Genomic DNA, 12719 nt, shown 5'->3' with positions numbered 1-12719 from the left:
CACATATAAATGACCACAAACGAACATAATAAAACCATTAACTAGAAGACTCAATTATTATTTTATTTTCTATTAACATGTAAATGAACATAAGCGAATATAAATAAAGGCCATAAAAACGAACACAAACGAACATTCACGAACATTAAAAACAAACAAACCGCGTGTTCATGTTCGTTCATATAATTAAACAAACACAAATTTTTTGTTCGTGTTCGTTCGTTTATTAACTAAACAACCATAAACGAACTTCCCGCTAAATAGTTCATAAACAATTCACTGACTGTTAGGATTGTTTGCAGGCCTAAACTTACCAAAAATATGCTCATTAGCCTCCTCTTTGTTATCACAAAGCGGACATAACATGTTCATACTATTTAAACTTTTTATCTCCAAATTTACTATGGTTGGCAGTCTATTCCACAACACCCCGTCAAGCATGTATATTAATTTTACGAGGAAGCCACTTAAACCAAAGTATCTTTCCCATCCCCGTTGTAAGAACATAATCATCAATTATACTGCTTACCCCTTTGAACGAAAGCTCGTTCATATCTCCAAGCTTCCAAACCGACCTATCTGGATCTCCCCCCTAACACGAACTAATCCAATTACATTAGTAACTTAAGTAAATCTTGCTTAGGTATTCCTAGGCTGCTAGGCACCCTATATGATCTTTGTTATTTTTGTTACCATTACTTTTTTTTAAGAAACAGAAAAGGTGAATTTTTTGTGTCGAGAGTTTAAGCACGAGCAACGTTTCTATCTACTAGAACAAAAAAAATGTCTAATGATAACTTTGATAAAGAAAAAGATAAATAAAAATAAGTATAATGTTAACGTAAATTATGTATATGTAATTAAAGAAACACACACTATTGTTAGGCCAATACGAAATAACAACGAGACATTGGCAGAAGCACCGGCCGTGGTTTTTGGAAGGTGGCAATTGGGAACTACTCACCAATTTGGAGAAAAGCGTATAAAAGACGATAGAGTTTAGGTGAGAAAAACATGAAAGGCTCGGGAATGCAGAACAACCATGTTTCAAGTGTCAATAATACCGAAGGTAGAATGAAACGTTAATTGATGTACGGCGTTAGTAGTAAAGATACTTAAAAAGACATATTTCTATTTTCTATAATTTGAACCCGAGTACCCGATTATTGGCATCCCTACACGTGGCTTACCCTCATGGGTTGGAAGTGGAGATACGCCACCTCAAAACATTGGAAAGTCAAATCCTTATACAAGTTGTACCTACTAGTACAATATTCCTATGCAGCAGAACAGTGTCCATTTATTGGGAGGCTTGTACGTTCAACGTCGTAGACATTGCACATACCCAATAAGTGCATCTCATGTGAATACCATAATTTGAGTTCATACCATCAATTATTGTCCCATACATTGAATTATATTCACATTATAAATTTGTATCACAACAAAAACATATTCTATAGCAAAAAAACATTCTATGATTATATCTTTGTTTAAGGTATTTCTTATAAACGATTTGAAATCGAACTAACTATGCGTCCAATCGGTAAGTTTGGGATCTATACAGTTTCTTTCACGGTTTGCAATCTAACCGACACTTAAATCTTGGAACCAATATTGTAAACCTAACCGACCGTGTAACCTTTTCTTAATTTATCTTCTTGTTATTTGACATGTATTATATTTTTAAACCAAGTTTATAGTTTGAAAACTTATAACAAAAACTAATGGTTTTGGGTTTATAACAAAAACATATTTACACTTTTGTTTTTCACTTTTTTATTTTGGGTTTACATTGCTATTTAGGCTTTTAGGTACACATGATTAGATTAGATGGAGAAAAGACATGATCCAAAAATAATTGGACCATGTAGAAACCTACATTTTTGGTGTCATAAAGTGATATAAAAAAAAAACCTTGTTTATGGAAGATGAGGTATATATGCATTGTATCTGTTACCTTGCAAATAGCTAATTTTGGCATGCATTGAATTCCACTAGATAAATGTTCATAGATGGCCCGCTAAATTTGTAATTGACATGGATAGAAAGAAAACAGTTGCACTAATTCACATGCTATACCAGGCTTTGTTATTTGACTCTTTGAAAAGCCTCCATATCCAACCAACCAAATGTGACTGGCCGGTTTGGCCTCAAGACCTAAATTATTATTAATAACTGGTTTGACAAGTCTGGTTGAGCATGAACGGTTTCACACAAAGAACTTAATCGTATTTGGGTTAGCGTAACTGATCATTTAATTAGTTATCGGAGTCAGTTTACATATGTGTGTGTGTGTGAAAATCGTAAATTGTATTGATTGTATTGTTTAGGGTTTACAAGATAAGAGGGTTATATACTAAGCATTATATTTACATAATCTCTAGCATGATCGTAATTACATTGTGTGGAATAAATAAGTGGTAATCAAAGAACTTAACATATCTGTATATGGCCCATCTTTGTTATTTGTAGGCCCGAATGTTTGCAGCCCAACGGGCCCATCGTTATGAGACTGGTCAAGGTGGTCAAAACTGGGTCAAAATATGACATTTATAGTATTGCTTAATGACAAAGTTTGGACGAATACGCCGGGTTGCCGGGACTCAATACGTATAAAAAATTCATGTATTAGGCCTTAGGGTGGCCAAACTTAAAAGTTTCGAACAAAAACGGGAAAACTTACGCTATGTATAAAAACTTTCGAATGAAAACACATAAATTTACACTATTGAGGAAAAAAAGCTTCTTCCTTAGTCCTGCTTTTGTTAAAGAGGGTGGTGGTAGAAGTAGGGTACCAAAAAGACACAAATACCCTTGAGTACCACCCGCGGGTCACAGATAATGTTCTTATAAGCCACCCGCGGGACATATTGATCACCCGCATATCACGATAGAGGAGGAACGTCCTCATAACACGCGCGGAAGCATCCGGGCATCCTCAAAAGTCATCCGCAGGACAAGACATCTGTCCGCATAAAACAACTGGAGGACAATGTCAGTGGGACAGCTGTCACCACTCAAGTACTCTCTAGAAGAAGGCTCATGATTCTTACTTGGGGAATACGTGACATATTAGCCAATGAACAAAGGAAACCTGGCCAGGTTGTTATAACCGTGCACATAGCCAGGGTGCGATTCGTCCTATCATTTGGCGACACGCGTCCAGGTTGTTACGCCCATGCACATGAGACGTATAGCTCAACCTATCACAAGAGGACACGTGTCTAGGCGGTTATCAAAGGTCTTCTAGAAGAGGACAGCTGCCCCAATCATCTTCCATCATCCTTCGGCTATAAATACATTGTCAAACGGTATGAGGTATTCATTCACTCACCTATATTCTGACTACACTGAGTCTTTATACTTTGGTACTTTCTCGATTACGAACGTTACTGATTCTCACGCCGGAGGGTGGTTACAGGAAGATCCCCCCTCTTGTCCTTCCTGTAAGAGACTCACGGTGTCTATTTTGCAGGTTCCGGTCACTGGACTTTGGGAGGTTGTACTCATATCTTGGTTGTAATTATCATATTCTACCTTGTGGACTCATTGGATCCAGGACCCATACCCGGGGAGCGGATCCGTGTTTTTTCATTGGCGCCACTCGTGTTTTGTGTTAGAACAGCAATAGTTTTCGTTGGTTTTTTGGTTCGTTTGATATGAGTAAACTTCCTGAAGGGCCGACGGGAACCCCTGCACCTGATTCACGTGTAACTAGCACAGAAGCACCTCCGGGTCTTAGTGTTTTTGCACGTATTACGACTCCAAGTGGTCGTACTCTTGAGCGTGTCACACCTCCGGGGTCAAGAATCACCAATGTAACACCTGGGGGTTTTACCCTAGAGAATGTTACAACACCAACCGGTCCCACTCCCACATATATGGGACGTGGTTTGGCACTAGAAGGTTCAAATCTGGGTAACCTCAGACGGATTACGGAAGAAACTCGCCGAAAGCGGTCAGTGTTGGAGCTGGAAGATGATTCAGGTGACTCTGACGTAGCGAGATCTCATCAACGTTATTCCAGATCTAGAGGACATTTAACTCCTGAGGAGTGGCTTCATGTACAACAACAAAGTTTGGTGGCTGAGTATGAGCGCAGAAAACGTGATGAACGATTTCATGCCTGCACTTTGAATTACGAGGAATATTTCAGGAGATCTCCTTCTCCTCCACCAACAGTAAGAGGAAGTCAGCTCCGTTACAGCCAATCGATGGAACCAGAGTTTGGTGAATTACCAAGGTTAAGTCCTCGTCCTCACATAAATATGTGGATGCCATCTTACTTGGAAGAATTTGATAGTTACGACTCAACTTACCAACCAGGAGAATACAGTATGTACACTGGTGATAGTTGGATGAGCTCACGGGCAAGAAGTAGTCATCCGCAGGGCATAATCCGTCACACCGAATACCATAGCAATGCGGAACGAGACTTTACCAACCCATACCGCCCCGCGGCTTTTGCCGAAAAATCGAAATTCATAGCAGCAATTGCCACCGCACCCTTCCCTGTTAATGCCAAAATACCTACATCAGTAGGCAAGTACAATGGTATGACTGATCCTAGTGATCATCTCCAGAACTTCGTGGCAGTAGGTGGCGCTCCCTTATTGGTGTCATATGTTCGCATTGACACTAACAGGGGCAGCAAGAGAATGGTTTGAAAAGTTACCCGACGGTGAAATTTCTAGTTGGGACGATCTGGTGAAAAAATTCTCTCAGCAGTTCAGCCAGCAGAAGAAACATACGCGAGACCAATCAGAAATTTTAGATGTTGTCCGCCGCGATAACGAGTCCATAGAAGATTTTATCACTAGGTTTAACGACGAGAGCTTGAACATCGGCGGAATCAGTAATGACATGCTTCGCGGTGCCTTCCGCAAAAACGTCAAATGTGATGATTTAGTCCGCACACTTACGGGCAGAGATGGAATGCCAAAAGAGTGGGACGACCTTATGACTTCAGCAAAGGTGTATGCTAACACTGAGAAAGCATTGAGGAATGGTAACCCGAAGCAAAAATTTAAAGTCGAATTTCAGAATCCGAGACCTAATAGACAGGCGAAAGGCCCTATCTGATCGAGGCTTCAGCCGAGTGCGGAAGTGTCAAAACCATTTGATGCAAGATCCCTCATAGGAAACAAGAACAAAGCGGGACCCGCAAACCGAGGCCCCAACAATTGGACTCCTCTTTCAAAGACTCCTGCTGAAATTCTCACTACAGAAAATATAAATTTCAGGAAACCATAGCCACTGACAAGAAGGTCATTCTTATATGATAAGAAGCATTGTTCGTATCACGATGACATCGGTCATAATACGAATGAATGTAGATAATTGAGAAATGAAATTGAGGCGGCTGTTAAATCTGGAAAACTCGGGCACCTGGTAAAAAATGGGAAACCTGATAATGGTAAAGCGCCCGTTCGGGATATCCAAGACCCGAGTAAGAAGCAAATTAAAGATTTGAACGTTCATATGATACAAGTCGAATCCCATACAAGGAATAAGAGGAAAGAGTCTAATGATGAAGAGTGGAAGAATGAGCCAGTGATCTTCCCTCGAATTAAAGGGGGCCCGAACAATAAGAATCCCCTGATCATCACTGCTCTTTTCGGGCATTATCGTTCTCATTACGTCTTCTTCGACACCGGCAACACATCGGACATCATGTATGAACAATGCTTTGAACAGCTTGACGAAGAAGATAAAGAAAGACTGAAACCCATCCACGCTCCATTTTCGGGATTTGGATGGGAAATAATGCATCCGCGAGGGGTTATTTCATTCCCAGTTACCTTGAGCGACGAAATTCATTCGAGGACCGATGAGGTCGAATTTCTGGTTTTGCTAGCAATATCGAAACATGACATCATTCTCGGACGAGAAGCAATTTGTGACTTTAATGCTCATCCGTCCACAACTCACGGTGCAGTAGGAGTTCCGACCTGCACTGGTATAGCAATAATTCATATCAATCGACATTGCTTTGCAACCGAGAGCTCAAAACCCAGCAAGATCCCAAAACAAACTTTGAGAACCGAACCAGAAAAGTGGGTCTTGAACAAAGATTTCCCCGATCAAACTGTAACAATTGGACCTGCTATTTCCGAGATAGTACGGACTTTTTTGAAACAGTTATTATCAAAAAATGTTGACGTGCTCGCATGGCAGCCCACGGACATGACTGGTGTCCCGCGGAACATTGCGGAACACAAATTAAGGGTAAACCCGTTGTTTAAGCCGATTGTTCAGAAACAACGTAAGATGGGTCCGGAACAGACAAAAGCAATGAACGAGCAAGTCCAGGACGTCTTACAGGCCGGGATCATCCGTCCAATCCGCTATCAGACATGGGTTGCTAACCCAGTCATAGTCCCCATGAGCAACGGGGCGTGACAGATGTGCATTGATTTCAAAGATCTAAACAAAGCATGTCCTAAGGATTGTTATCCCTTACCAGAGATTGACCTCAAGGTTGATGCTGTGGCACCATTTAAATTCAAGTGTTTCCTGGACGCCTACAAGGGTTATCATCAAATCCGCATGGCGGCAGGAGATGAAGACAAGACAACATTCCGCACCGATCAAGGCACCTTTTGTTATAAAATGATGTCTTTCAGACTAAAGAATCCGGGAGCCACATATCAACGATTAATGGACATAGCATTTAAAAACCAAATTGGTCGAAACTTAGAGGTGTATATGGACGATCTCGTAATCAAAAGTGTCGAGGAAGACCAGATGTTGAGAGACATTGAAGAGACATTCGAAACTTTAAAAAGTATTAACATGAAGCTGAATCCAGCTAAATGCTCATTCGGGATGAAAGAGGGAAAGTTTTTGGGAGTGATTGTCATGGACGCGGGCTTCAAAGCTAACCCAGACAAAGCTCAAGCTATAGCCCGCATGCCTTCCCCATCTTCCCTCAAGGAGGTTCAGACACTCAATGGCCGGCTCGTCCTTTCATCCTTTCATCTCAACTCTAAGGAATTGCCTCAAGAAAACACAATTCAAATGGACCGCGGAGGCGGAACAAGCTTTCTTGGAGGTTAAAAAATGTTTGATGGACTTACCCACGTTAACAGCACCTCACGCAGGAGAACCTTTAACGTTGTATTTATCGGCTTCAAACATTGCCATCGGGGCCGTCCTTTTGACAGACCGAAAGAACGTTCAAACGCCGATCTACTATGTCAGTATAACATTATCGGACCCGGAAACAAGATACTCCATGCTTGAAAAACTTGTTTAGGCGCTGGTCTATGCCGCCCGTCGCCTCCGCAGATACTTTCAAGGGCACCCCATCAATGTTTTAATCAGATACAAGCTCAAAAATGTCCTCAGTAAACCAGAATTGTCTGTATGCTTGGCCAAATGGGCCATCGAGCTAGGTGAACACGCAATAGAATACAGACCTAGGCCAGCAATCAAAGGGCAGGAGAGAAATGGCATCGATCCGCGAGGATAATGATCTTGAACTCTGGATGAACCTTGACCTCCTCGAGGAAAGGAGAGAAATGGCATCGATCCGCGAGCATAATTATAAACGACAGTTGCAAAAATATTATGACTCGCGGGTCCAAAGATGTGAATTCGATGCGGGAGACTTTGTCTTCCGCAATAATGAAGCCTCCGGGCAAGAGCCTTCGGGCAAGTTGGCCCCTACATGGGAAGGACCTTATAGAATCCAGAAAGTTCTATCTAAAGGTGCCTACAAACTAGAAAGGTTGGACGAGACAGAGGTCCCTAGAACTTGGAATGAGGCCCAATTGAGGAATGCTACATTTAGTAGGTTTGTCATTTGGCCTGCGTGCCTAACTAGATGTTAAAAACCTTTGTAATTTCGTTTCTTGTGATTCGGCTTATGCCTCAGTTATGAAAATTTTCTTTTCAGTCATTTGAGACTTGTATTATTATATAATCCTTTATTTGTAGACAAAGAAGATCCTCTGAAAACACTTATATTATAATATATATATATATATATATATATATAAACAAAGTGTGCCGGATGCAATAAAAAACCTTCTTTATTCATACAAAAAGGGATTACAAAATATGGAGGAGCCTAGTTAAAAAGAAAAAAGAAAAATCTATCTATGGCGCGACATCTTCATGTTCCACATTATTGCCTCCCGCATCTTCTTCTTCATCCTCTCCATCAAGCTCAAGAAGAGTCCTTAACTGTTGAATGCTATCCTCCTTATTAGCAAGCTCGGATATCTGCTCTGTTAAAGAAAATTTCAAAGAATCAAAGTCCTTTGATTTCTGTTTCAGAATGGCAATAGTATCTTGGCCGGCCAACACATACTCCTCAGGAAGCCTAGAAGTTGAGCCAAACTGGTAGCCCTCTTGGAAACCCAGTTGACGGCCAGCTTGTTTAGAAGCTTTCAGGAGGATGGCAACGCAGTTCCCAAGCTCATCACTAGCCTGAACATCGGCGATGACCTGTTAAAATAACCATGTATAAATAACTCTAAAACACTTAGATTATTTATAGCAAGTAAAAGGTACTTACCTTAGGAATAGCTTCCGCCAATAGCCATTTTTGGTCCGCCTTGGTCCGGACAAGTTCCATCTTGTGTTTGGCGCATTCCAAGGCTTGATCACTGCTCTTGGCGTTAAGATCGGATAAACGCTTGTCCTTGGCCGCTGATTCAGCCTGAAGGGCCTCCACCAATTTGGCTTGTTCCTCCAATTGTTTTTGGAGAATAGCATTGGCTTCTTCAGCAGCGGACCGAGCAGCCTTTTCCGCCTCTAGGGCTTGGCTGGTTTCCCTAGTTTCGTTTATAGCTTTAAGAGCTTCATCTTTGGCATTAGAGGCAGCGGCTTTCAGCTCATCCCATTGATCGTTCATCGCCAACCAGTCTCTGGTTATTTCATGATTAGTAGAAATGGTATTCGACAAGTAGTAAGAATGGGAGTTCAACAACTCTTGGCGAATACTCCGGCGACGCCTTTCCCTCTCGCCATGCGGAAGACATTCCCGCAGAAATTCTGAACAAAGGTCCACGACACGGAATGTAGAATCCCGACATAAAGACCAATCTGGTTGATGTGGAGTGGGATCTTCCTCCTGAAAGTCAGGGGAAGTTCGAGGAGCATGAGGAAACATGCTTGCACCCCCTTGATCCTTGAAATGATGAACATAATAAGAAGGCGACTTCTTGGCATGATCAGTTGTGTCGGCCTCCTTATTTTTCAGAGGAGAATCATCCGCCACAACAACCGGATCCGTAGCAGTATTGGGAGGCGGCGTTGGCGGACGAACAGGTGAATCTTTAAGACCAGACACACCTTCAGAAAGGTTATCCAGGTTCACTGTAAAAATATTTATGAAAGGTTAGGAATATTCCAATGCAAATAAAATAACAAAGTACAGAGAGGTTTGCGTACCCAACGAAGGGTCTTCAACGTCAAGCTGTTCCAAACGCGCTTCCAAGGCGGCAGGATTTGTCTTTTTGGATTTTTTCTTCTTTAAGACAATCTTTACCGGGTTAACCTTACGTTTGCCCGCCACCTTAGAAGTGCCCGCACCAATGACCGGATATGTACCCTCAGCGGTAACATCATCAACTTCCAGACCCTTGACTCTCGCAGCAGTATCAGCATCATCTTGACCCGCCGCCTGGCTAACAGTGGCTCGTTGACGGGTGAGACCTGCAGTTGAGCCCACAACTTTGTTAACATCAATCAAACATATTTCTCCACAAAGTGATGACTCCTCGCTAGACGGAAAAGCATAATCACTCCGCTAGAAGTAATAGCAGTCACAGGTTTGGGTTTAAAATGCCCTCACCTTTCTGGATGCAATCTGTAACATATGCCTCACCTTTGGCATACATCGCCTCGGAAACTTTCGGTTCCGGGCGGAAAGCTGTGGGAAATACAAAGTTGGAACTGGTGCGCTCAAGAAAGGACGCATCCCTTTTATTGATGGGGCGACGCGCCATCATCCCTCCTTCATGATCCAACAAAGTGCTGAAGGCGGAACCATCGCCTCTACAAACAATAAAACAAGTCAGAAAGGGAGCGTTTTTGCAATAAAACAATAATACAGATGTAACACAAAGCTTACTCTTGTTGGTCATTTCGTAATATGGTTCTAACTTGGGGAATGGTCATAAACGGCTCATCTTGGCGCTCACCACCTTCGTGAATTGGGCGCAGAGGAGTTGGCGTGGAGATAAGCGTTTTATACCATGCCTGACCCTCATGAGCGCTGGCAAGAACCACGGGCATGGGAGCGTCCGCCTTACGTTTCGTCATCTTGAAAGGAATGACGTCTTCTCGGATCCATAAGAATTTTGGCTTCCAGCCATGAAGGCTACGGAGCCACTCCGTGCCGATAGTCCTCTTTTCGATGGATGCAAAACTGTACCATCCATCACGAAAGATCATCTTATAAAATACGGCGAACATACCAACAGTCGGATCAAGGTTGCGAGATTGGCAACAGAATTCGACATGTCGAATCCTCAACATTCCAAAAGGGTGGATCTGGGAGAGATGAATCCCATAAGTGGTCAAGATCGATTCAACAAACTTGGTCACCGGAATCCGGAAGTTCCCTGTCGTAAAGTGGTCTATGTATACAACCATTTTATTCGGAGGCGGACTGGTAGCAATAGAACCACTAGCAGGAAGTTTCGGTTCCCACTCTGTCGTCAATCCATGAACATTAACAACATCGTTATAGTCTTCTTCTTTAAGGCAAACGACAACTTCGTGGATAGTGGGGGTACTCTTCTTTTCTTTAGCCATCGGAATTTCAGAAAAGATTAAGAACTCTTAGAAGGGTGAAGAAATCTCAGAGAAGATTCAGAAGTCTCAAGTGTTTGAAGGAAATTTGAAAGCAATAAAAATTGAATAAAATCCATAAGTGGTTATATTTATACTCATCGCAATTAATGCGATCCATAAAGGGCCAGAGGAGAGAGAAACCGCGGACCACCAGATGGCTGACACGTCAGGCGGGAAATTCAAGATAATGAAAACATGCTGTCAAAAGTGTCACACACGTCTTATTAGTTGTCCTCAACGAACTTCTCTCTCCGCCACGTCACCATAGTTATCCAAACTTTCAAACACTCAAAAAAAAGAGATGTAAAATATCAAAAGTATTTTCTAAAGATATTTCCATCAGACAAGTAAAATATCCACAAATGACAAAAGAAATCGTCCTCATTAATTATCCAAAAAATAATTACAAGAAGGAAAAGAAAATATTACAAGATAAGGAACATTAAAGCCTACCCTAAGGGTTTGAGGTTGTTGGGTCTTCCGAAGCCTTCAATGATGTGTCTTCTGAAGAATCGCCCTCAGACTCCTCCCCAAGATAACTCTTTAAAAGTTGTACGCCGTCGTAGACGGAAGCAAACTCCGGAAGCATATCTTGTAAAGGAAACACTAAAGCGTCATGTTCCTTGACCCGGTCAACACGATCTTGTTTGACATTTACGCCATAGAGCGTATGATTTTTAAATGTGCGGTTACTTCGCGCGTAGTTCACTCCTTCATGGAAACCCGTAACACGCCCAAGTGATGAAGAAGCAGCCATCACATTGGCAAAACTATCATTTAGCTCCTTACTTCCTTTGATATGGCGGACGACCTGGTAAGACAAAAACATAAGTTCCCCAGTATCAAAAAGTGGGAGTAAAATAACAAGCAATAAAGAATAACTTACAGCATCAACGCCACGAGTAAGGAACCATTGGCGGTCATGCTCCACACGTTCCACCCGCGCTCGAAACTCCTTTGATTCTGCGATGGCTTCCTCATGGGCTTGAAGGAGAGAGTCATAGGCAGTCTGAATTTCAGCAGCACTTTGGTCTTTAAGTTCGACTCGCTCCTTCTGTAACTTCAGCTCCGTCTCAAGATCATGAATTCGTGCACCCTGAAGGGCCACTTGATTTTCCAGAGCTGAGTTTGTTTCTTGGGCCCGGACCAAGTTATCCTTTTCCTTTTGAGCTTTCGCTCGAGCAGCCTCAAGAAGGGAATTTTGCTTCTCACTAGCTTCCTTCCATCGACGTGACGCACTAGCATCACGATCTTGCTCACTTTTGAGGGCATTCTCCGCATCAGCCTGCCTCCACTTAGCAGTTTGAGCAGCAATACGGTGCTCCTCAGCCTCTTTCTTAGCAGCCTCAGCGGCCCGTCGAGCCTCTCCCACTTTCCCGCCCAAAGTACGCCACTCACTTAGGACTTCTTGGCTACCGGCTAAAGCATTGGCCAGGTGGTAGGCCACATTGGTATGAAGGTCATGGATGGAAAGATCACGCTGGTATGCCATCTCAGCGGGGGGGCATGCAGTGCTCAACAAACTCCATACAAGTCCTCGGTTGGGAAAACCGAGAACCATTAGTAATGCCCCATGGAGGGACAAACAGCTCATGTTTGTCACCTAAGCCCGTATCCCCGTAATAACGGGAACCGGAAGGTTTAAGGTGATCTGGGGGAAAAAGGTTGTTGTGGAGGAGGAGACTCCACATCCCTAACATTTTCCTCATTTATAGCAGGATTGTCCTGCTGATCACCAGCACCACCCCCAGATTGAAAAAGATAGTCAAAACGAGTATCAGTTTCAGCTCCCCCGTCGAAGTGTCAGCTGGCAGGGTTGGCACCCTATCTTCCACGATAGTTTCAGTTGAAGGAAAGGTCGACGGACCCCCTACGTTGATATCACTCGGAGGAATAGACAACTTAAT

Source organism: Bidens hawaiensis, unplaced genomic scaffold, assembly GCF_021521415.1.
Source record: "Bidens hawaiensis isolate Kalapana, Puna unplaced genomic scaffold, B.hawaiensis_p1.1 tig00007137_1, whole genome shotgun sequence".
NCBI classification, from domain to species: Eukaryota; Viridiplantae; Streptophyta; class Magnoliopsida; order Asterales; family Asteraceae; genus Bidens; species Bidens hawaiensis.
The sequence above is the reverse complement of the archived record's forward strand: the minus strand, read 5'-3'. Positions refer to the sequence as shown.